The sequence below is a fragment of the Fukomys damarensis genome, unplaced genomic scaffold (genome assembly GCF_012274545.1).
Source record: "Fukomys damarensis isolate Sample0158 unplaced genomic scaffold, DMR_v1.0_HiC HiC_scaffold_38, whole genome shotgun sequence".
Lineage (NCBI taxonomy): Eukaryota > Metazoa > Chordata > Mammalia > Rodentia > Bathyergidae > Fukomys > Fukomys damarensis.
This window is the reverse complement of record NW_022900950.1, coordinates 14343258-14369122: the sequence shown is the minus strand read 5'-3', so window position 1 is coordinate 14369122 and position 25865 is coordinate 14343258. Positions and strand designations below refer to the sequence as shown.

At 36.1% G+C, this 25865-nt stretch overlaps 1 protein-coding gene across 4 annotated transcripts in view; it reads left to right on the top strand.

The window, feature by feature from the left end:
* Spata5 (spermatogenesis associated 5) overlaps positions 1–25865 on the top strand; it is a 296553-nt gene that overhangs the window by 251608 nt on the left and 19080 nt on the right. The window contains exon 16 of one of the 4 annotated variants that reach the window (XR_777740.3): positions 14128–14267. The exons of the other annotated variants lie outside the window; for them this stretch is intronic. The gene's annotated coding sequence lies outside the window, so the exon portion shown is untranslated. The remainder of the gene's footprint in view (positions 1–14127; positions 14268–25865) is intronic. 4 annotated transcript variants of the gene reach the window in all.

Here is a 25865-nt window from a genome sequence, read left to right as displayed (position 1 = left end):
TTCACATTGTCCATTATGACTTTTGGTCCCTTACTTACATTTTCAACCATACAGAGTAACAATGCAATACTTGCACATGTGTGTCTGATTTAAGAGTACAGCTTCAAGGTACACCCATTTAGCTATAAATTTCTCAAGTTTATCCTTCTTTATGGCTGAGTAGTATTCCACTATATAGAGAAACCACATCTTCTTTATCCAATCATTGGCTGATGGGCATTTGGATTGTTTCCAAGACAGCTATTAAAAACTGTGTCGTGATAAACACAGGTGTGCATATATTGGTATGGTATGATGTTTTTAGTTCTTTTGGGAAGATACCCAGAAGAGGAATAGCTGGATCAAATGGGACCTCTAATCCTAGCTTTTTGAAAAATCTCCACACTGATTTCCACAGTGGTTGCACCAGTCTGCACAACCACCAAAAGTGGAACAGGGTTCCTTCACCACCACCCGCCGCCAGTCCCACCAGCATTTCTTGTTGCCTGATTTCTTGATAGCAGCTATTTTTTCTGGAGTAACATAGTATCTCAGCGTATTGAATCTGCCCACATAACATGAAAATGTAAAAGATGGTAAAATTCTAGAGCATGTTACTTTTAAGTCTGAAAAATAATTTACAATCATTATTTTAAATGACAGATATATTGCCTTTACTACCTGTATATCCTCTGTGAAGAAGGGTAGTTCCTAACCAAACATTTTGTGAACTGGTTAATGTTTGATATTTATTTTTAAGACAACAAAAATTTAAGTGCACATTGCCTTCGCATTCCTTTTAGGTTAACTAAATAATGCAGAAAACAGTTGAAGGAATTGAAAGGAAAGTAATTCTGAAAATCCACCTTTTATAATTTTACTTGTAATTCTGAGAATTAAAACCTTGAGCAAATGCGCATCTTGGCAGGCAAATTATTTTAAACTAAAACTTAATCAAAGCATAATTAGGAGAAGCCCATCCAGACAGCAGTAGCCAGGGTGCTCAGGTCCCAGCCAGACTCCCACCCATATACCATTGTAATTGATTGCAAACCCCAGCCAGAAGCCCACCCGAACACTGGTAGCTTGGGTACATAGGCCCCAGCCAAAGGCCCACCTAGAAAGCAGCTGTGCCTGTGTGCAGATCCCAGCCAGAGGCCTACCCAGATACCATCTCTAAGTGCGTACAGGCCCCAGCCAGAATCCTGTTCAGACAACAGCCCAGCCTGGGATCCAGAAGGCCATCATCCTGAATCCAGGAATTAGAGCAGTAGTGAGCACCAGAAAGAGGGCGTTTCTGAGGCTTGTTGAGAATTGAAGCCCAGTGGGAGAGCAGAGTCACCTCAATAAAAGTGCAGCAGACTGCATTACTTGAAATGAGAAGACACCTAAACAAGACTCAAAACCAGACTTCAAGATCACCAAAGGCAACCGCAGTGGGTGACAAGATGGAACAATCTGAAACTCAACCAGCTGGACTCCCTGAACTGGCAATGAAAGAGAATATGGAAAAAATAAAATCAGAAATAATTTCTCAGATAACAAGAGATTGTGTTCATAATGAAAGACATGATTAATAACTCTGAAATAAACACAGATTTAAAAAAAGTGACAAGCTGAGGAACAGATAGAATCCTAATGTAGGAAACAAATAGAATCCATAAAACAGATGCAAATAGATAACCAGCAGATTAAAAACTCCATTGAAAGTTTACGCAGCAGAATGAGCCAGTGTGAGGACAATATCAGATATAGAATATAGGATTGCAATTAGTGACAAGGAAAATAAAAGTTTCTTAAAAATAGCAAGGGACTATGAGAAATCAATCCAGCAGCTACTAGATGATGCAAAGAATAACATAAGACTGATCAGAGTCAGTGAAGAAGCAGGAGCTAGTGCAAACATCATTAAAAACAAAAACAAAAACTGTTCACAGAAGTAATGGCAGAAAACTTCCCAAGCAGGAGGAAAGCAGTTGACAAATAGATAAGTGAGGCATATAGGACTTCAACTAGTCATGATTAAAAAAAAAAAAAAAAATCCATACCTAGGCATATAATAATCAAGATTCCAGAAACCCAGCAGAAGAACAAAATCCTACAAATCACATACAAAGAGAAAAGAAACAAATCACATACAAAGGAAAGCCCAAGAGAATCTCAACAACAGACTTCTCAACAGAAACCCTCAAAGTCAAGAAGAACCTGGAGTGAAGTATTTTAAGCCCTAAAAGGCAATTACCTCCAACCCAGATTGAAGTACCCTGCCATTGCCAGGGGAAAAGAGAAGTCAAAAGACACTATGGGCCCACTGCCAGAGGCAAAATTCTCTACCATTTTGTCCTTGCTCAGAGTATCTAAATTAAAAAAGAAATCAGTATCCCTTTTTCTTCTTAAATAATATATTCCTTCTGTCCTTTGCTTTTTTTCCCCTCTCTTCCTTTCCCTGATTATTATGTGGGGAGAATATTGCTGATAGTTGAATCTACAATCTAATGTAGGCTACAGCATTTTGCAAGGCCAAAAGCAAGATAGGGTCATGATACAACCATTGAAAGAATGGGAATCACTGTATTTTGTATCTGGAGAACATGGTCAGGTAACTTCTAGATGTTATTCTTTTTTTGGTTGCTTGTAGAATAACTACCTAATATGTTTCACATATGGAAGTGTAGAGGTAAGTGTGCCTCATCTGAATTCAAAAAAGAGCATATACACATTGACTCAGTTATGACTTATTTCACTATAATTTCCTTCTCACTGGGAAATGCTGCTAAAATTAATCTTCCACAGCCCTATGTATTTGGTATAACCTTATCCCTTCTAGAATACTTAGAAGATGCCTTTATTCACTACAAGAATATGAAAGTTTGGTTTGGCATATAATGAATGCTAGATTAGAAATTGCTGTCTCTAAGACTTTGAAGATCTTCCACTGTCAGTAACTTTTTCTTCTTCTGAAGGCACTCCCATCTGTTTACTGAAAACATTAAAAACCATCCTAAAGAAATAATAGCTATCCAAGGAAATTAGGATTTAAAGGCACAGGCTTTGGAGTCAAAGGTTTTGTTAGCTATAAGACTTTGAAAAAGCTACTTTAAGCTGCAATTTTCTCTACTATAAAAGGAGTGCACTAATTTTATATCCATAGCATTTTTGTGTTGTTAGGTAAGTTATGTAAAACATATCTAAGATATGGTAAGTGCTCAATAAAACTATCACAGACAATACTATTAATATATTACCTGATTACTAAAGCATAATGAAGGCCTGTAAAGAGTCAAGTGGCCATTGACTTATCTATAGAATTTGTTTTTCAACACAACTAATACATAATCTAATTCAGGTGGATGTCATAGTGACATGGATGCTTATATCTCAAGTGTTCTCATAAACTTTGTCAGGTGATTATGTCCCTTTTATGGTTGTGACTTGTCTCTGATTCGTAAAGATCCAGAAAGCTACAAGGGACTCTGAGGTGAGATGACTATAAGCAAAGTAAAGTAACCCCAAACTAATTTTGATAATCATTATAGCATCCAGTACTGGGCACTGAGGGGGAAATGACATAGCATGTAGGAATGAGAAGGGGAAATTCAGAGGTTCTCAACAGTTAGGCAAACAGCAAAAATCTAAAGATGGGCTTTGTGTGCTCATAGTAAAAAATGGTTTACTGAGCTCCAAGTGGTGTTTTTATCATATCCATACACACAGAGAATGGGTTAACTGTCACACATTTGAAAAATGAAAGGCAAAACATCTTGTAGCAGACAGAAGCTCAAGAGTGTCACCTTGACTACTGGTATTATCTGAGTGTCCAGACTGAATGATAATTTTTGTACTGCCTTTGCTGACTGGCGGAAGCACCTCTAGCTAATGACAAAGATCATTCTGCCAACTTTTCAAAGACTTTCTTTGTGTACTTAAGTGCATTATTGTTGATATCATTAATTTTAATGAAATGTTGATTATTTTTGAAGATATACTCCTAAGTGAAATAAATAAGTCACACATGTGTAAATACCGAATAGTTTCCCTGGTGTGAATAATCTGCAACAATGCATAAGATTCTAATAAGATTACTGACATTTAGAAATGGGAAGAAAGCAGCTAAAGGTGTAGGGAAGGTGGGATGGGTAGGGGAGGAGTAAAAAGGGAAAAGAAAAAAATGTGAGAGAATGAAAAGATGAAAATAAAGTGTTTGTAGATGGGGAGGGGAGGAGGGGGTGAAGGGAGGGCAGAGGTAAGGGGAAAAAATGAGAATCAAGACTTGTCATGTAGAGGTACAAGATCCCAACAATGAATGTAACTGTACTGTATCCCTAAAATGTACCAGTAAACCCAATTAAAGATGGGAAAAAAAAAAGCACGTAAATAAATCTTATTCATATGTCAGTGAGAAAACATGATTTGGAGTATGGAATAAAAACAGCAAAGTATTAGAAGCGATTTCCAGAGCAGAATTTTAACTGTAGAAGCAGGATGATTTTTCCAGCTTCGCTTAAACATGGGAAATTTAAAAATTTGTTCAAATTTATATGCATCCCAGTTCTACCAGTGGATTTAAAATTTTTACTAAATTCTGCTTTGTAAAGGAGTAGGCAAAGTAGAAACAGAAGGCAAATAAGAAGAAAGTTTAATGCAGAGAGATCAGGCTGTCAGGCAGGGCTGTCAAACCAGTCCATAGTGACTGAGCACTGCTTAAATTTAGGGGTGAAATTCACATGCACCTTCCTGCTGGATCCTGAGGGCAAGAATTATGGGAACCTTCAACTCTTGGTAACAAAAAGATCTCCATTTAATTAAAACACACTGAAAAAATGGATAGCTTTAACTTTTGATAGGTAGAAAAAAATAAGAACATCATCAAGCCATTTTAGTTATTTTCTTGCCAATTTGACAAGTCACAATTTGTCCTTAAAGGTATACCTAAGTAAAATTTGAACATTTGGCCTTCAAAATAGCTCCTAAGTGAGGGTCTTTTCTGGAGTGCTACAGCTACTCTGATGTTGTCCTATAGCAGACCACAAAGGTAACCAGTTGTGTAAAATTTGAGTATATTATATCACCTATGTGGACATAAGTCAGTAGATTTGCTTCTTCGTGGGTGTCTCAACAAATACTCTTAGAGAATGATTGAAACATAAAAATAATGGACCTGTTGATTTTCAGATATAACCAATTTTTCATGGTTCTTAAAGACAAAAACATAGCTGAAATGGTAAGCTGTGCATTTACTTCTTAGATTGAGCTTAAGTACGTAATAATACCTCCAACTATGATTAAGAGTGCTCTAATTATACTTTGACATTTAATTGTAGAAACTGTCTGATTTCTTCTTTAACTTCCTCTGACCCATTGGTTGTTCAGAAGTGTGTTGTTCAGTTTCAGTGTGTGTTATGAAATATTTTTGGGTTTTTTTGCTATTGATCTCAAATATCATTACACTATGATCTGATAATCTACATGGAATATCTTCAGTTCCTTTGCATTTACTTAAACATGTTCTATGAGCAAGTATGTGGTCTATTTTGGAGAATGACCTGTGTGCAGCTGAAAAGAATGTGTATTCTGATTTTGTGGGATAGAACACTGTAAACATCTGTTAAGTCTATCTTCAAGAGTTTGGTTGAATTCTAGTGTTTAATTGTTTATTTTTTTATCTAGTTGACCTTTCTGTTTGTGATAGTGAGATATTGAGGTTCCCCACTACTATTACGTTACTGCTTATTTGATTTTTCATGTCCATTAATATTTATTTTTCACAGTTGGGTGCACTAGTATTTGGTGCATATATTTTTATGATTGTTATCTCTTCCTCTTGGATTGTTCCCTTTACAAGGATGTAGTGGCCTTTTATCTCTCTTAATTAGTGTTGGTTAGAAATGAGTAAAAATCACTGTGCCCTTTGTAATGAAAAGTGTTCAGTGTGAATGATCTCTCTGCCATTATTTGTTCTCTGAAATGCTAACATTGGGGGTTCATAGTTACTGTTTGTTGCTAATGCTGACAATTGAGCGCTTCACCATAATGTAACCTGAGTGAGTTTACTTGGCCTCAGAAGAGACCAAGAAAACCTGGGAACACCAAAATATAAAACAAATGTTTGAGGAGATGAGATTTCTAAAAGATAACAAGATAGAGACTATTACCAAATGCAGCTAAGAGGGTCAGGTATATTGAGTTTAGCAATATGCATGTCATTAGTGATTTCATTAAAAGCAATTTCAGTGGAGTAGTAAAGGTAAAAACTGTTATATAGAGAACTGAAGATGATAGGTGAGATGTTAGATACCTCTTTTAAGAATTTTGAATGAAGGAAAAGAAGTTAGGTTGATACCTAGAGAGATGGTGGGGGCAAGACGATAGGATGGGAGAAACTTGATTTTTTTTTTTTTTTATAGGCAGAAAAGGAAACACTAGAAAGAAATGAATGCAGATACCCAAGAAAGAAAAGGGATAACTTATGACCATCACAAGGGGTTGGGGTAATGGTCACAAAGAAGGTTTTACATTCTGGTGAAAGAAAGGACATGTGTTATATTAAGGAAGAAGGAGTATTGTGGATATACATGATTTTGCAAATAGGCTAGAAAGTTGAAAAGGGAGATTCGACTCTGATCCCCAAGTCTCAGATGTCTGTTTCATGAGTTTTTGTTTTGTTTTGTTTTGTTTTGGTGTTTTTTTTGGGGGGGTACTAATTTTTAGTAATATTGAATCCATCTATAATGAACTGCCATAATCTTACTATATAAGGATTGGTCCATCTTTTAAATTCTTGAAATAGACATTGAGTTTGAGGTACCTGTGAAAATGTTAATGAAAATGAATATCCAGCATTTTAATTTCTCCCAATTTTATTGCAAATATTCAATAAGTAAAATTCTACAAAATATAGATCTGTTGCAAAAGGACCAAAGAGAAGCTTTATATATGTGGATGGTCATATACTTATGGAAGATTTGTTTTTCATAAATTAACACTATTTCCTCTACAGTGCAGTAGGACTGCATATATGGCAAGTAATTTCTTCATGTTTTGACTTTATATAATTGCTAGTTAGCTCAGAACCTGTCTGCTGGAAATCTTGTCCACACAGTGGTTTTGCCAAAGTTAAACTTCTGCTGTAGCTTTTTATGTTTTATGACCTGATTGGCAATGTAGCTTTACATTCACTTTATTTAAAAAATTATTTAGTATGACAACTTAATGTAATCTTGGTTTTCTCAATTATTTTAATAATTCCCATTCTACAGTCATCTGAGAAACATATTTTTTTCCTGAAAAAAGCCCTTTGCAATGTGAGTCTTCAGCGTAAATTAATTAATTTAAAAAGGCTAGTGGCCTAGCTCAGGATTTCTCCTTAAGAACTATTTAATAAATAAAAGACAAGGCATTGCAGCTTCATTTTTGTGAAAGTTTACCACACTCAAATCTCTCTGATTTCTGTGCGTGTTGTTTTAGGAATATCTGAAAACAATTGGAAGTGTAATTGGAAGGGGCTAAATATTAACAAATATAAGAGATAGCCTATAAAGAAGAAGGGTTATTTTGTCTCACAGTTTTAAAGGTTCCCATCTGTGGTCAGTTGGATCTCTTGCTTTTGGGCCTGTGGAAAGGCAGCATATACTGTGAAAGGAGCATTTGGTAGAACAAAAATGCTCACCTTACAGCCAGGAAGCAAAAAGTGAGGAAGAAGAAGGGGTGGTGGGTCACACTATCCCCATCAAGGGCACACTCCCAGTGAAATAAATGCTCCCAGTAGGCCCCAACTCTTAAAGGTTCCACTGCCTCCCAGTTATCCCTTCTACAGACCAAGCTTCTAACACAGAGGCCTTGGGTGACATTTAAGATTCAATGTTTGAATCTTAACTATTACAATGTGTACTTTTATGAGGCCCAGTCACTCACCAAGGCTGGAGATAGAGAAATCTACTGACTTCCTTGTATCTTGAGTATGAGTTTTGATATTTGGTGATAAACAAGCTTGGATATTTTCTGATTTGGGCAGGATTCAAATTAATTATTAAAAAGTGTATAATTTTTTAAACCCTATCATCACTTTAACCCAATTTTCTGGTACAAGTGCTTTAGGCACTGATTTAATCTGGAAATGATAATTGGACTTCCCACCAGAAAAGTCTGTATGTTTTGAGACGCCATATTGTAAATGAGAGTATGTCATTCCTATATGAATGAAGGTTAAGCAAGAACCCAGCATGAAGAACTATCAGTTTGTCTTACCAGAGTTCTGGCAGCAGTATGATCTGAAACATTTTGGTCAAAGTCTGGTTTGCTGATGGTTATAATTTTCAGTAAAAGGAATCATAAAGGAAGTTACTTGATGGGTTGGAATAAAAATATAACTCATGCACTACATGATTAAGCAGGTTTGCTGTTATTTTTTGAGTTGTACAGATACATTTGCCTTCACATACAAATGTGCTAAAGACAATTTTTATTTTGATTAAATTATGTTCCCCTTATTTTTCTCTGCAATATTTTTTCCTGCAGATATACTTTTGGGTGGTTACCTTTTTCAATCCCTCCAATTTCCACTGTTCTAACCTCATGTGTCTTCCAGTTAAACTCAACCAGGCGCAAACAGCTGCATTCTGAAAGATCCCATTTCTTCCATAAGTCTGTGCATTCTCTTCTCTAATAATCAGTTTTGGGGCCTGCAGAAACCAAATGTTTAGTCTTGTGTAAACAAGAGTTTATAAGCAGTATTTGCACAAAGTTCTGGTGACCCCCTCTGATCTCATTTGGTTTATTATTTTTAAGTACTAGGGAGAGGTGGCAAACCTGTGGTGTGCATGCCACAGCTGTTTGTCCTGTTTATCATTGAAACTCAAAAGGTTCTCTGTCACTGTACTAGGGATTGAGCCCAGGGCTTTTGCACTGAGTTGCATCCCTAGCCCTTTTTATTTTTATTTTGAGACAGGTCTTACTTACTCAGTTTCCTAGGCTGGGCTCTGACTTGTGATCCTCATGCCTCGGCCTCCCAGAGTGCTGAAGTTATAGATGTGCACCACCATACCCACTGGTTTGTTCTTTTCTTTTCTTTTATTTGTTGTTGTTCTTTTAAACATCTTAACAATACTTGTTTTCATTGCTTTGGTCCCTTTGAGACCTGAAAAATCAATAGGAAATCTGTGGCCTACATACTACAGAGGACCCTAGCACATATAAAGCTAAGTCATATTTTCTTATGAAGTTTAAAAGTGTGCTAGAGTTTTAAGGAAGTAAATTTGTCTGGTAGAGGAAGCATGGGCAGTGGCATTTAGCTTCCAGTGAGGAGAGCAATACTTTGAGGCACGGCTGTATGTTGAAGGCCGGATTCAGAAACACATACTGGGCAGAAAATATTATCATGAGTTAGTCACTTAACTCCTGAGCCTCAGTTTTCTTGTACCTGTTTTGAAATTATATAGGTTGATAATCAAGATTATGTATGCCTTCAGTGTCCTTTGACTTTAACACAGAAGAAAGAACTTGAAATAAAAGAGTAACATTAAAATCAGTGTAAGCCTCCAAGATGTCTTTTAATAGGTGAATGCAGTACACAAAGTGGTACATAGGGACAACAGAATATTATTCAGTACCTCAAAGAAATGATCTGTCAATCAGGATAATACATAGGACAACCTCAAATGCATATCACTAAGTGAGAGAAGGCTATATACTATGATTCCAAATATATACTATTCTGGAAAAGGTAAAACTATAAAGATAGTAAACAAAAGTGGTTGACAGAAGTTAGGAGAGATGCAAAGTAAAAGCCTCAGCACAGAGATGTTTTAGGGCATGAAGCTACTGTGTGTGATACTGCAAAGGTGGCTGTGTATCAACATATGTTGTGTTTTATTCAGATGTATAATAGAATGTATAACAAGGGTGAATCCTAATGTAAAACTTTGGGCTTTGGTTGATGATGTGTCCATGTATGTTCATTATTTGTGATAAATGTACCTTCTGGTATAGGATATTGATAATGAGGGAACAAAATGGTAGAAAATGGAAGGAGACAGAGAAAATAAAAAGGCTATTCACTGAGTGTGTCCCCATCTCCACTACCAGTTTCACACACTTGGCCTTTCTACAATCTGTGGTTACCTCTCTCTACTTTCAAGTAAATGGTGCAGGCAGTTTTACCACAATGGATTCCTATAAATAGTACCACAAAATAGACCCCCCCAAAATAGATCACTTGGTTAAAGGAGTTGTATTTTCTTATACAAACAATATTATGATTGATTATATTCCTGATGAAATTGTCATCAGATATTTAAAATATACTCTGCTTTCTCTAAAAGGGGCATGAGTATACTCTGCACATTTATTGGGATCTGTTATATATATCATGAGTAATTGATCCATAAAAATATGTATTTAGGGGCCGGGGATTTAGCTCAGTGGCACCGAGCCTGCCTCACAAGTATAAGGCCCTGAGTTCGATCCCCAGTACCAAATAATTAATTAATTAAAATATATATTTAACAAACACTTTGGCATAGTATATTCCCTTTTTAAATCTTCCTTGGATCATTGTTATACCTAAAATACAATCTGTCTGGACCAGCTGATCATACAGCACCCCCTTTAGTAAGAGAAACTCTGTGACTGCCTCAGGGAGCAAGAGCTGGAGTAGTCGAGACAAAGTTTCCTAAAGAATCAACTATCATTTCTTCAAGGAAGAGATAGTAGTATTCAGATTATTTAAAAATAGAGAGGAAGAAAAGAGAAATGGGCAAAAAGAAGAGGAAAGGAAGGAAAAAAGAGGGAATATACATGTTTCCTTTATCATGGCTCTGAGATACTACCAGGATCTTTTAAGAGGGTTAGTAATGCCTCTGCAAGAATACTGCTATTCACAAGCAATTCGATTCTCACAAGTGGTCGACAAAATTTTGCTTCTGTTCACTAAACTCTACATCAGGTTACAAACAACCACAGCCATCTTCCCAAAAATCATAAATTAGGTTTGTGAACTGAGGTACCACTGTACTGTACAAAAAAGGGAAAGTCACTGTTTTGTATCAGAATATTAAATATATAAAAATTATTTTTGCTTCACAAAAACTGTACACAGTTATATTGCACTTTCATATTTCCTTTGTTTCTGGAAGTTTAGGTTAGATGTTCTGTACTGTTTTTATCACAGTGTGATCTACAGTATATGTAGTATATGCAGGACCAGAAAGTCCTAGCTCTGTGATTTTCACAGAGGTGATGATGGAAACTTAGGTATAATTCCAGACTAACATTGTACTGCAAAGGATGTATATAAAATACTAGATTATAATAAAGGGAATAATATTTCTAAGTCACTCTTGTTCCTTCAGTAATACCATATATTGTTATAGCATGTTACTTCAAACTCTCTCACTATATAAACTTGATTTTTATATTAGCATTAAGTATCCTGGTAGGAAAAATAAATTGCTTGTCTTTTTTTATAGAGTTAGGGAGAATCTACTATTTCTTCCAAATAAATGTTTTCTGCCATTATTACCATCTTGCATTTAGCTAATTAACAAAAGAACAATTTTTCTTACCCAGAATCTCAATTATACTTCAAGGCCATATGCATAGGAATGTTCTGCTATGGAATGGGTAGTTGATCATCTAAATCAGGAGTCAGCAAACTATAGTCCAAAGATCAAATATGGCCCACGACCTGTTTTTGTGAAGCCTACAAGCTAAGAATAACTTTACAGTTTAAAGGGATTGAATAAAAATCAAAAGAATAAGTCGTGACACATGAGAGATGAATGAAGTTCTCATTTTAGTGTATAAAGTTTTATTGGAACATAAACCCACTTGTTCATTTACATTTTTACTGTCACTGCTCTCATACTACAAGAGCAGATCCAAGTAGTTGCAGGAGGGACTATGTTCTTTACAAACTATTTGTGGTCCGGCAAATTACAGAATAAATTTGCCCACCCCCAGTCTAAATAATTTATTCATCATCCTCCCACCTCTCCACCCACACTTACATTTTCTTTCTCTCTGTTCTCGCTCTTTCACCTCACACACCTCATTTTGAATCTGCAGTTACAATTACAAACAAATGTAATTGTGACCCTCCAATATGTGGTAGAGGAAATACATTTTAATTTCCCTTTGATTTGTTTGTCGACTGTCCTTCCCTGGCTGCTTTCCTGTTGCTTTGCTACCTTTATATAGAATTTTGAAGGCCATGCCCAGTATATTTTGTTTTTAACATGGAGGTTCGATATTGAGTGATTTTTTTTTAACTTCCATGGAAAGTTCCGTGTTAGTATGTGGTCTCATTTTTAACCCATTTGCAGACACCCCGATTATCTAAAATCACTTTCACATGGAGCTGAGGTCAAGCTTTATTTCTCTTGGCATGTCCCTGCCACAGCAGACACTTCCTCTTTGCCTTGAAAGGACAAAACGATGTTCAGCTGTCTGGGCTTAGGCCCAATATTTGATTTATACATTATTTAATTTCCTCTTGAAAATTGGAAGCAGGACTTTTAGGAATGGAAGTCAGTATTTTTCATTTGTTTAAGAACACTTTTAGGTCTAATATAATCATCAGTTGTAGATGTCAGTATGATTAGGAGGTGACTCAAGGTAAAGCAAACAAAATGTGAACACAAAGGAAAATTATTTGACAATGGAAAAGATCTAAAGTTTTGGAATAATCATTTTATGTGTTATTAGGTTGTTTGTGTATTATATTGGGCCACTCTACTCACTGGCAGAAAAACTAACCATCAGTTTATAGTTGGAGTTTTTGGAGCGTTAGAGGTTTGAGGAGAGCTTTTAATATAATCATTCCAGTAATTTTACAGAGGGTTTTTGGTTTCTGTCTCAGCTGCTACTACATTTGTCTTCACAGTTAAGTTCATGTGCATGCCAGGATGTGAATGCCAGCGTGATTTGAAGTTTTTACAGCAGTGAATTCAGGAAATTAAAAATTAATTCTAGAAATACCATTTTCTATTTCATAACCACTTTTGGGTAGTATATTCCTTTTTGAGCCTTCTTTCGATCATTGTTACTCTTATGTTACAACCTATCTCCTTTTTACCACCAAGCTCTTGAAAGTCTAGCATACCTGCTGCCTACTTCCTCACTCCTAATTCACTTCTCAATCCCTGACATCCAACCTCTTCTATCCCTACAACAATGGCTAGCTATCTCAGTTTTCCTCTCTCTCAGCCAGGTCAGCTTTACATTTTCAGCTTCCCTGACCTTTGTGCCCCATCTGCCAAATACTCGTTCCTCTTTCTAAAACTGTTTGGTTTTCATGTTGGAATATCCTAGTTTCCTCTGCTTCCTTTTTACATATCCCTCTTCTTAGTCTGGATGCTAAGCTTAAATGCTGCTAAGGTTATGTTTCTTGGACCTCTTTCATTCCTACCATTTTTTGAAAAACCTTTAAACAGGGTCTTACTAAGTTGGCAAGGTAGGTTGAACTTGGGATCCTCCTGACTCCATCTCTCAGAGGACTGTGATTATAAAGGTATGCACTACTGTGTCGTACGGTGTGCTTTCCCTACACTTTTCCGTCCACTTAATCCCTAGCCTCCTCAGGAGAACTTTAGGGCTTTAAAGTCCACTCCAGTCCTGTGACACTATTTGTGAGTCCCTTGCATATAGCCTATTCTGTGCTACTTATGTGCCTTCATTTGAGCAAACTTTGTTCAGTGTATCACTGCCAAAACCACCAGCACACAACTTCACACTCTTTTAAACTTCATTCTCAAAGAATCTACTCTTTGGTATTACCATCTGAGCTGCAGAGGACAGTCTGATAGGCTAGACAGAGCAAAAGTACTGGAGTTAGGCAGATGTGGATTTAAATCTGAATCCACCACTTAACATTTGTATGATACAGAACATGCATCTAAATGCACTAGAATCAGTTCTTTCATTTATAAAATTGGAGTTGGGGGAAAGATAGTGGCTGCCTCATTGGATTGTTGGATAGCTTGCACAACTTTTCTGAAAAGCCTAAAGCACTTAGGAATCAATTGTGGTGGTGTAATAGTAACTATTATCATCGATACTATTCTTTTCATATCAGCATTTTATGTTTCTCATTTGTAAGTTGTTACTTCACTGCACTTTGTAAATCATTGTCCCATTCTGCCTTCTGAATTTCAGACACTTGAAGATGTCTTTATAGTCCCCTGATCCTCAAGAGCATAGAACAATGAACCATGCATTGGTTTTCTTACATGAGTTGAATGAAAGAGCTTCTCACCTCCCCTAAATGGCTGCAATGTTCATATGATTCAGAGCTTGTAAGTTTGTAGCTATATCTTAATATTTCAATCATATATTGGCTCACTAAAAATCATTATGTTGTTATATTGACACTGAAACTTAAAACTAGCATTTAATTTTTTAATTTTAATTTCTCACAGACTTAATGACCTACATATTTAGATCTAGATAGTCTAGTTTTTATTTTTAAAATAACTACTTTGTGTTTGATGAATAAATTTTATTAGTAAAATACTTAAGAAGGTAGTATGTATTCAAACTTTAAATTTCTTTTAATGTCATGCTTTTTTACTTTTTTCTTTTAATTTCGTGCTTTTTAAGATTTTGTAAAGTCAGAACCAACTAGTTTTTTATTTAAACGCAAGACTTTTTCTTTCTTTGTGCTTCTGTGTGTGTGTGTGTGTGTGTGTGCGTGGTGCTGGGAACTGAACTTGGGGGCACTATCACAGAGCTGCAACCCCAGCCCTTTATGTTTAATTTTGAGACAAGGTCTTGCTAACTTGTCCAGCAGGGACTCAAACTTAGGATCCTCCTGCTTCTGCTTCCCTAAGTTCTGGGTTTACAAGTTTTTCTTTTTACAATTTTTTTTTTCTTACGAAGCTTTTATACTCTATCTCGAAACATATTTCTGGAAATTAGATTTTCTGTTTTCAAGAAGTTCCACTTCATCACAAATCACATATTGACCTGGTTTTTACAATAACCTATAACTTCTTTGTTGCACTGAAAGTGGGTGTTGTAGGTTCTGCTCTTGATTATAAAAGGTAACAGAGAAAGTGGTTGTGCTGTTGTTGGTTTGAATTTCTGTAATATGCGAGCACCGAAACTGTTGATTTGAATGACAGATGAGAGTGAAGTTGAGAAGCCTCAGCAAAACAGAAATAATTCACATGGAGTTCTTTTATAAAAGTACCAGCACCCCAAAGTCACTAAAATTACTCTCATAGTTAGGCATCCATCAGTCACAAAGGAGAACTGAGGATGTAGGTTAGTGATAAGTTGCTTGCCTACCATACTCAAGGCCATAAGGTTTGATTCCCTGCACCACAAAAACATAAAATTAAAATTTAAAAGGCTCAGTGGAGCAGTGGGTTTCTAGGATTTGCTAGTATCTCAGAACTTTGAACCAGTTGTACTTTACCTGATTTAAGGCCACCTCTTCGGGTAAGCCATAGATCCTATTCTCAGGGTAACACTGGGTCAAGAAAGCGGATAAGGCACAGCCAAAGGACAGACTAAATCCACACTTTGCTTTCATGAATTATTTGCAACCACTCAATATAAAATAATTGCATAGCTGAGAACTTTATGTAACATTCTGTTTAGCTCTAATCTCTATCTAATCTGTATTTTTACTTGGTTAGGTATTTAGTATAACCCCATTTTGTGGAAGGCTGACCAAGAACGAACTTCAATAGTAGTCAAAGATAGCTCTATTGAACCTGTATTAGAATATGAGCAGACAAGTCCAGTGGTTTTGAAGGTTTGCACTCCTTTTTAGTTTTTGGTAAGTCTTAATCTGCCTACATAGTATGTACAATGTAAATAAAATACAGCACCTGTTCTATGACTTAAATTCCACTTTTGGTCAAAAACAAAATAGTACTAAAGTTAACATTAAGTTAAAATATCAGATTTTATCCTCTTCATATGTTCTTTCCTTCACTTTCTCCATTCATTCATTCAACACTATTTTTTGGACTGGGTATATAGCACTGAGTGGTGGCAGAGCACTTGCCTAGCATACTTGATCACTGGTATTAGGGGGAAATATATATATTTTTTTTACTACCTACTATGTGCCATCGAGGTTTCTAAGCACTAGTAAAAGTCTGTACTTTTGTGAAAAGCAACAGAACATCCACAAAATAAAATGTGAAATGGGAGTAAAAGAAGAGAAGCAAAACAAATCAGGGAAGGAAAGGGGCGTTATAGGGGAGGGGCTGCAAGTTTAAATAAGGTGCCCAGGGAAAACCTCACTAAAACAATGGCATTTGGATAAAGACCTGAGACAAGTGAACCATGCACTAATCTAAGGAAAGCGCATTCCAGGGAGAGGGAATACTGCAAATGCTCATGAATACTACTGTGCTTTGTGTGTTCAGTAATAGTCAGAATATCAGTGTAGCTGGACTGGGGGTGTGGGTGGGGACTGAAGAAATGGAGACTGTGTCAGGTGCTGCTAATAGATCATGTAATTGAGAACTGAGGATTGACCATCGAATCAGTGATCTTAAAGCAATTCAGAAGAATACTGGGTCAAAAGTTTTATTTGAATAGGTTAAATGAGAGTGAGAGAAGAGGAATTGGAGAATGGCAAATAAAGACTCTTCGCAGAATTGCTAGTGAGGATAAACGCAGATATGGGAGACGGGGAGAGATTATATTTTAAAGATGAGAAATTACAGTGTGTTTATGCCTATGGAAAGCATTGCCTGTGTGAAAAGGTAATATAATTTAGTACATAAATGGGAGGACTGATTTTAGGAGCACAGGTAATTTATCTACTGAAACAAAAAAAATGTGAGTATACAAATACAAGTAAAGGGAAAGAGGCACATTAGATCATCGTAGCAAATAGAAGTTCTTTTTGCAATATAAACAGACTTTAATTACAGTGCTTGAATGTATGTAGTATCCTCATATGGTCATTTATTGTTACCTCTAGAGCTGTGTCATATTTTGCCAGCTGATGGGTTATTGATATGTTTCTTCCTTTCATTGCTCAAAAAACTGTCTTCTGTAACATTGGTCCTAGTTCTGCTTCCTATAACCTCTCAAGATAAACAGTCTCAATCCTTGCTTGTTCACTAGAGCCTTCAAGTACTGGAGGGTTAACATGATTTTAAATGACATGATTTCTGCTTCTCACTCATAGTGCTTCAGTGTTTCTGGTAGGACATGGATTCAACCCCTCTTGCATCCAGTCATTCTCCTGAGAAGGTCATTTAGTTGGATGTTTCTTGTTTTTGTTGTTGGTTTTAATTTGGGGGGGGGTCTTAGGTTTTTAAGGGATTTGTTCATTTGTTTTTATTAATCAGAGCTCCATATGGTCCTGACCTTTGTGGTCTTATTTTCTTCTAGATTTGTGGTTTTATTTTTTTAGTTTGTTGGGGCTTTTTTTTTCCTTCTTCTTAATTCAGTCTTTCTAACAAATACAGGGGGTAATCAGAATATATGGTGAATATTTAATTTTTTTAAAGTATTATAGTAAAAGACTTATTGCTATGAATCCCCAAGGCTCCCCCTCCCTTCAAACACACTTATTCCCTCATTTCTGCCACTTTCGGAAGCAGTTCTGGAAGTCTTTTTTCATGTCTTTATGAGATATGATCAAAAATTCAGTGAATGCTGCTGCTGAGTGCCATCCGACAGAAAGGCGGGCTCATAAAAACGTTGTGATTTGTCCTGGGATCTACCTTATTTACCAGATCTGGCACAGTGTGACTTCTGGCTTTTCCCCAAAGTGAATGACCATCAAAAGTAAATGTTTTGAGTCAATTCAGGACATCAAGGCAGCCACAACAGCACAACTAAAGACACTTCCTTTGTATAAGCATATGAGAAGGAATTTATTAGGGTAATTGACTCATGCAATTGTGAAGGCTTAGAATTCCTACAACCAGCCCTCAAGAAATTGGAGGTCCAGTACTCTTACTCAATCCAAGTCTGAAGGGCTCAGAACCAGAAAAGATGATGATGTGACTCCCAGTCCAAGCCCTACACGCAGGACCTAAGAATCTGCCAGCTACTGGGGGAAGTCCAGGAATGCAAAGGCTGGAGAGGTTGGAGTTCTGCTGTCTCAGGGTGGAATAGAAAGGTATATCCTGGCTCCAGGAGAGACCAATTTGCCTTTTTGTTGTTGTTCTTTGTGGACCTCCAGCCAACTGGATGGTGGTGCACACTGAGAGCAGATTTTCCTCCGTTTAGTCCATTAAGAATCACACACCTCTAGAAACACGCTCACAGATACATCCAAAAATAGTGCTTAATCAATTCACTAGGTAGTCCTTATCCAGTCAAGTTTATACCCAAAATTACCCATCATAAAAGGGAAAGCCTAAAAACCAGAGTCCAAGAATAATGTATCTGTATGGTTTATGTCTATGGCACATAAGCATATGATCTTTTGAGAATTTGAACCTAGTCCTAGCTCATTCCTATTCATCTGAATAGTTGATAGAAGAGAAAGAGAACTACCCCGGTTAGGATCAACTCAATAAATATGATCATCCTGATTATCTCATTTCTGTTTTCCTAAGCCCATGGTTGCTGCTCCTGAAATTTTGGAGCTATGGCTGAACTTCCCTGAGTCCCAGTACCAACCCCATTAGTACTGCTTCTGCCTTTACTGTTACAACAGAATATTAGCAACCATAGTGATCACCAGAAAACACTGAGTGTGAGTTAGCACCAATAGCCAGGCTTAGCCAGGTCAGTTCTATAGCATGAAGCTATATGAAGATAAATATTGCTGTGACTAGGGCTGGCAAAGGCTGGAATACTTGAAAGGCTGATTACAGAGCAGAATAAAATGAAAAATAGAGGCAGGTGAAGGAGCCAGAAAATATAATCTCAAACACTTACCTTTAAAAGTTTGAATAAGCAGTGCTTAAAAAGGCACTATTCTGTAATCATACCCATGCTTCAGTGAAAAGGACCACTTTACCAAGTTCTTTCCTCTTTGTTGAAATTTGACTTTTGTCCTTCCTATCTTGAGACTTTGAATGACATATAAATAAATTTTAAAATGAAAAGAGAACAAACGACTGGATGTCCATCACTTGGGATGGGTTGAAAAATTGCAGCTGCAAAAGGAATCAAATAGTTTTATATGCAATATAAAGTGATCACTAGGATAAAATGTTAAGTGAAAAACCAAGAGAAAAATGTGAATAGAATAGTATCATTTATCTAAGAAGGTGACAAGACAGGTGAGAAAGTTTCCCTTCATAAAAATACCCCAGGAAACTAATGAAGGAGGAATAAGAAAAATAGTGTAGTATCATTTTGTAATGCTTAGTGAAATAAAACACCTGAATGCTCTCATAAATGACCACTAAATCATAAAGAGGGGCAGCCACCTATTCTTGCATCTTAGCATCACCTGCAAAGAGTATTTGTTTAAAAAAAATTAAACTTAGATCTGCTTAACCTTCTAGATCTTATTAGGAGTTTATAGAAAATATAGGAGTCAGGGGAATATGTTAACACCACATGGATGCAGTCAGAAAAATAGAGAAACTGTAGGACATGCTCCAATTTATAGACTTAATATTATGATTCTAGGATTTGCTTCAAAAAATTCAGTGCAGTGTTTGGGATGACGATTACAGTGTAGATGAAATAAGATCAGCCAGAATGATCATTGTTAAAACTGGATAGCAGGTGAGAGCTCACTGTGTATGGGTACTATTCTCACTACTGCTGTGTATTCAAATTTTTTCCATAGTTAAAAAAAATTAAAGACCTTCTATCCCCCTAAATGTTCAGTAGTAATTTAAATCTCCTCTTTCTGAGAAAAAAAAAATAGAATTCAGAAAATTCATGAAGTAAGGTGGAACCATTGTGAAAGACACTTCAGAATAACAGAATGAAATCAAAGTTCTTCGAACTGAGAACTTCCTTTTCATAAGCCCTTTCAACACATATTTCCAGTCACATGCACAACTCTATTTAGGGACTGTCTCCAAATAGAATTTCCATGACTTTCCAAACTGAACAGGTCCAGATTTGACATTGTAATCCACTGATTATTCATGGCCCCTTTTCTCTACCAAAAAAACAAAACCAAATCACCTTTTTTGTTTTATTGCTTTCTCTTCTGATTTCCATTGAGACTTCTTCATTTGCTAGAAAACACAATGGACCTACCACAAAGATAGCCGCTTCTAACTTTGACCAAATAAGTAGATTGATGGCCCCTAATGATTTTCAACTTTATCCTATTTTGGATAGTATCTGTGGCCTAAAAATTAGTTGTATAGCTCAAAACATTTTCTGGACCTCATTATCTCAGAAACATTATCTAAGAAAATGACAGCTAGAAACAAATGGGCCCATGGCTGCATGCCACACATTTATTTTTGGAAGCATGCACTGCTGGACATAAATTCTGAAGTGGCACCTATTCAACAGGACATTTTGAGGTAATGTGTTGCCAAAACAGTATTTGAGGGAAAGCAGTGTATAAACAACCCAATTTGTCACATGCATAGAAAAGTTTTTCCACCAACCAGCAGAGGCCTTTCTCCAATCACCTTCCCAGCCCCCCAAAGATCTTTACTTCACCCATCCAAAACAGTTGGCCTTGTTATTACAAAATGACCACGGGGTAGTGGGGAGGAGAGAGCGAGAGGGAGAGGAGACAACACTGATTTGGTGTAGAGGAAATTACCTAATTTGGCCCTATCATATGTGCCCTTTTCCCAGCCATTGGCACTGGACTGAACCAGAGGCTTTTCATGTGATTTTTGTTTATTGGAACTAATACAAACTTTCTGATGGCTAAAGCTGTGAGCTATAAAACATAGGAGTTACACATGGTCAAGTTTTCTACTATGTGGGAAAAGTTACTCTGTGAAAAAGGAATGAACCCAAAATATAGAGAGAAGACATTACTATTTAGAAGGCCAGGCATAGTAGTAGCATGCCCAGCTACTCGGGAGCCGAATGCTTCAAGAGGATTGCTTGAGACTAAGAATTTGAGGATCACAGCAAAAGCCTGTCTCAAAATAACAAAAAATTACGGAGAAGGAATCCTGGTAGCATTCCAGTTACTGGTTCTAGTTACTCCACTGAGGCCCAGCCATGTTCCTGTCTAGGTTCTTTTAGACCCAGTTATAATAAATCTCTCCTTTTCATTCAAATTATGTTCCTGTCTCTAGCATTTTAGCTCTAATAAACAGCAGACATCACAACTGAATATACATATTTGGAGAAATAAATAAGCCATGGCAGAAACTAGTCTACCTTGCTCAGAGACATTCACAAATGTAGTAGAGAGACTATTCCTGAGTCCTTTTTGCTCTAAATTTTGCCTGTTTTGTTTGTCAAAGCAGTCAGATATATAGCCTCAGTCTTTTCAGGATTGGAATTAATTCTGTCTATGGCCATACCACCCAGAATGTGCCCAATCTCATCTAATCTCGGAAGCTAAGCAGGGTCGGGCCTGGTTAGTACTTGGATGGGAGGATTGGATTTATTCTTAAAAGTGTCCATTAAAAGATTGATAAAAATTTAGTAATTCTGAAGCTAACCCAAAACAACATAATCTTCCATGGGAACATTTATGTGTGTATGTGGGTTTTAGATTCCACAAATATTATTACTAAAATGAGCAATCATCTGAAAGATGTTTTAAAAGATTTTGTTTTAGCATGTAAAATCTCGTTTTATTACAGAATATTTTCTAAAGGCACAGTTTGGCTGAGCTGCTGTCAGAGTGATGAGATCTTTGCAGCCCAGTTAATTTTAAGATTCACAAATGCAGGGTCTTGGAACTACTTACTGGTGGTAAAGTGTATTTTTCACACTCTAATGTGGTGCTTAACCTTACACTACATCTTGTGGACTTATTTGCATCTGCAAATGAGAGAGAAAGAGAACACATGAATGAAAGGGAACAGAGTGTGCTGGGAAGGGAAGAACAGATTTGTGGAATAATTTAGAATTTCTGCTGGCTCTCACATTCTTTAGTATAATTATAAAATATATACAAAAGGTACTTTGAATATCCTGTATCAAAGGTGACCTGGGTTTATTTCCACTTAGATACCAGCATGTTAAAATGGAGATAATGTGTTACCAAAGTGTAGTTTGTCTAAAAGTTTAGTGATTAGATCTCCAAATGAAAATGTAGAGCCTTAAGAGGAAATTCTTGCCATTTGCTTGCATTTTCTCTTTACAACATTATAGGGTGCTATTATGTGTGTATTTTATCATTCATAATAGGGAATACATCCACTGAGATTTTGAAATAGTTTCCCCTATATCATAATCCCCTTGTATTGTTCGAGTTGACTCACATTTCTGTGAAAAAAATCTCTGCTTAGAAATGGCTACTGCTTTCTTTCCAGTTGATACATTTTTTAATGGTTAGAAGGAAAATTTGCCTTGTGTAGAATGATATAAAGTATATGGATACAATCCTAAGATTTACTAAATATATACTTAAATTCACTCAATTTTATGCCTTTAGTTTTTAAAAACTAGGTAAATTATCTGTACTTTGAAGAGTAACCATTAGCTCACCAAAAATACAACTGCTGCATTTTTAATACCAAACCAAACTGACCAGGTAACAATGTAATTATACTTTTCGAATTATTTTTTAAAATTTTTATATCTATAGGTTGCAGCACATAATGACCACTTTCATTGTGAGGAATTAGTACATGTATATAGCACATCTTAATTCTTTTTACATCCACTTTCCATCCCTTCCCTCCTAGCTGCAATTTTCCTCTACTCCACTTTCTACCTCTCTTCATCTCTTTTTTTTTCTCATTAATCTGTATTTCAATTTACTCTTTATTTATATGTTGGGTTTCTCATTGTTATAGCTTGTGTCTAGATGTCCCTCAGAACTACTTGTTGTCATAGGTGGGGCTTTTTCAGACATGGCTGGATCTAGAATGTGTCACACTGCAATTGATTCATGGTGCAGTGCTAGGCTCAAGGGCACTAGGATCAAGGGTGTGAGTGCCATCACCCATAAGTAGCCTAGTTAAGACATAAGGGATAGAAAGAGCTGTGGTCATCTCTTGTTACTTTGCTACCTTCTGCCTGCTGTGAACTGCTTCTCCTCTGTGATGCCTGTCTGCCATGCCATCCTGCCTTGGTGCCAGCTGATTATGGACTGAAACCTTCAAAAACTATGAGCTAAAGAAACCTTTCTTCCTTTAACTTGTGGGTGTTGAGTATTTTGTCTCAACAAGGATAAAGTAACTAAAACACTCATATAAGAGAAACCAATACATAAGCTTGTATGTCTGATTTATTTCACTTAACATTATAGTCTCAAGATGTATCCATTTTCCTACAAATGACTCCTTTATCCTTCTTTATGGTAGAGTAGTACTCCTTTGTGTATAAACAGTACGTTTTCTTTATCCATTCATCTGCTTCAAAGTTATCCTTCTTTATAGCTGAGTCTACTATTATAAATAGATCCCTCATTTTCTTTATCTGCTTGTTGATGGATTGTTTCCAGGATTTAGTTGTTTTGAATTATGCTACTCTAAATATTGATAAGTATGTATAACTGTAATATGTCTTTAAATCTTTCAGGGAGAGTCCTAGGAGGGGAATAGCTAGGTCAAATGAAATTTTTTTTTATTTCTTTTAGTTTATTGAGGAATCTCCATAGTGATTTCCTTAATGGTTGTATGAGTTTACATTCCCACCACCTATGAAGGAGGGTTCCTTTTTCCCCAGGGACTTGCCAGCATTTGTTGTTGCCTGATTTCTTGATAAAAGCCATTCCTTTTGGAGTAAGATGGAATCTCAGTGTTGGTTTTAATAATAGCCAGAGATGTTGAACATTTTTTCACGTGTTTATTGAGAAGTATCTGTTCATTTCAGTTGCCAACTTTTTTATAGTCTTTTACTTTGAGGGGATCTATTTTTTTTTAGTTCTTTATATATTCTAAATATTAGTCCTCTGAGGAATAGCTAGCAAAAATTTTTCACTATTCTATAAAATAGAATGGTAGTTGTTTGCTTTGCTGTACAGAAGCTTTTTAATTTGATATGATTCCATTTCTTGATTCTTATTATTTCTTTTCTGGGGAGAGGGCAAGTACCAGGGATCAAACTGGGGACCTTGCACTCTGAGCTAAATCCCGAGCCCTTTTGTTGTTATTTCTTGTACCATTGGGATTTTCTTCAGAGGTCAATGTTTACACCTATGTCTTCAATAATTTTACCTGTTTTTATCTTCCAGCAGATTTTTTTGTTTTAATATTTAGATCTTTGATCCATTTTGATTTTAGTTTAGTACATGGTATGAGATACAAGTCTAGATTTAATCATCTTCATGTGAATAGCCAGTTTTCTGAGGACCATTTATTTAAAAGGCTATATTTTCTCCAGCATAAGTGTATGGCCCCTTTGTCAAACAGGTAGTTAAATGTGCTTGAAATTGTTTCTGTATCCTCTGTTGTATTCCAGTGATCCATATGTCATAACTTTTTGTCAGTACCATGCTGTTTTTAATCACTGTAGCTTTGTAGTATAATTTGATAGCCAGAATTGTGATTCTTCCTGCGTTTTTCATAATGTCCAGGATTGCTTTTGCTACCCTAGGTCTCTTCTAGTTCTATATGAATTTTCTCTGGTTCTGGGAGGGATGCTATTGGCATTTTGATTGTGATTGCATTAAGTCTGTATATCAGAGTTGGAAATATGGTCATTTTGACTATATTGCTTCTGCCTTTTCAGGAATGGGGGACATTGTTCCATTTTCTGATGTCCTCTTTTCCAAGTACTGTAGTTTTCATTATAGAGGCCTTTTACCTCCTTGGTTAGGTTAATTCCTCAGTATTTGATTTTTCTCGATGCTATTGTGAAAGATACTGTTTCACTAATTTCTCTTTGGGTGAGTTTATTATTGGTATACAGGAACTATTAATTTTTGTGTGTTGACTTTGTATCCTGCAATGTGGATGAATTCGGTTATTAATTCTAAGCTTGATGGGATTTTTTTTAAATCATTTATGTAGAGGATCATGTCATCTACAAATAATGATAATTTCTTCCTTTCCTAGCCATATCCCTTTTGTGTCTTTCTTTTCTCTTGTTCTAGCTAATGTCTTATTAGCTAATATTAAGTAGAAGTGGTAATAGTTAACTTTCTTGCCTTGTTCCTGATTGTAGAAGGAAGCTTTTGGTTTCTCTTGGTTTAATATAATGTTGGCCCTTAGTTTGTAATAGATGGCTTTTATCAGATTGAGATAAAGAGTTTCTCTTCCTATTTTCTTCAGTGTCTTTTTTTAATCATGTTTATGTGATGGATCACATGTATTGATTTGCATATGTTGAACCATCTCTGCATCTAGTTGGTCATCACGTGTTTTCTTTTTGCTGATTTGTTATGCCCTTTTTGCCATTATCTTGAGGATTTTTGCATCAATACTCATTAAAGAGATCAGTCTATAATTCTTTTTTTGTTTGGGTCCTTTTCTGGTTTTAGAATCCGGGTGATACTAGCTTTGAGGAATAACTTTGGTTGTACTCCTTACCTCTTGATTTCTTTAAAGAGTTTGAGAAGTATTAGTGTTAGATCTTCCCTAAAATTCTTGTAGAATTCAAGATTGAATCCATCAGGACCTGGACTATTCTTGGTTGATAGCTTTTTCTTACTTCTCCAATTTCATTGCCTGATAACTTATCATTCAGAGTTTTTATGTCTTGATTCCACTAGGATAGTTCATTGCATTTAAAATCCATTTTTTTCTTAATTCTCCATTTATTAGAGTGCATGTTCTCAAAATAGTTTCTAATGATCTTCTGGATTTCAACTGAGTCCATTGTAATTTCACCTTTTTCATTTCTGATTGCATTGATTTCAGTCTTTCCTTTCCTTTTTTTTTTTTTTTTTTTTTTTTTTGGTA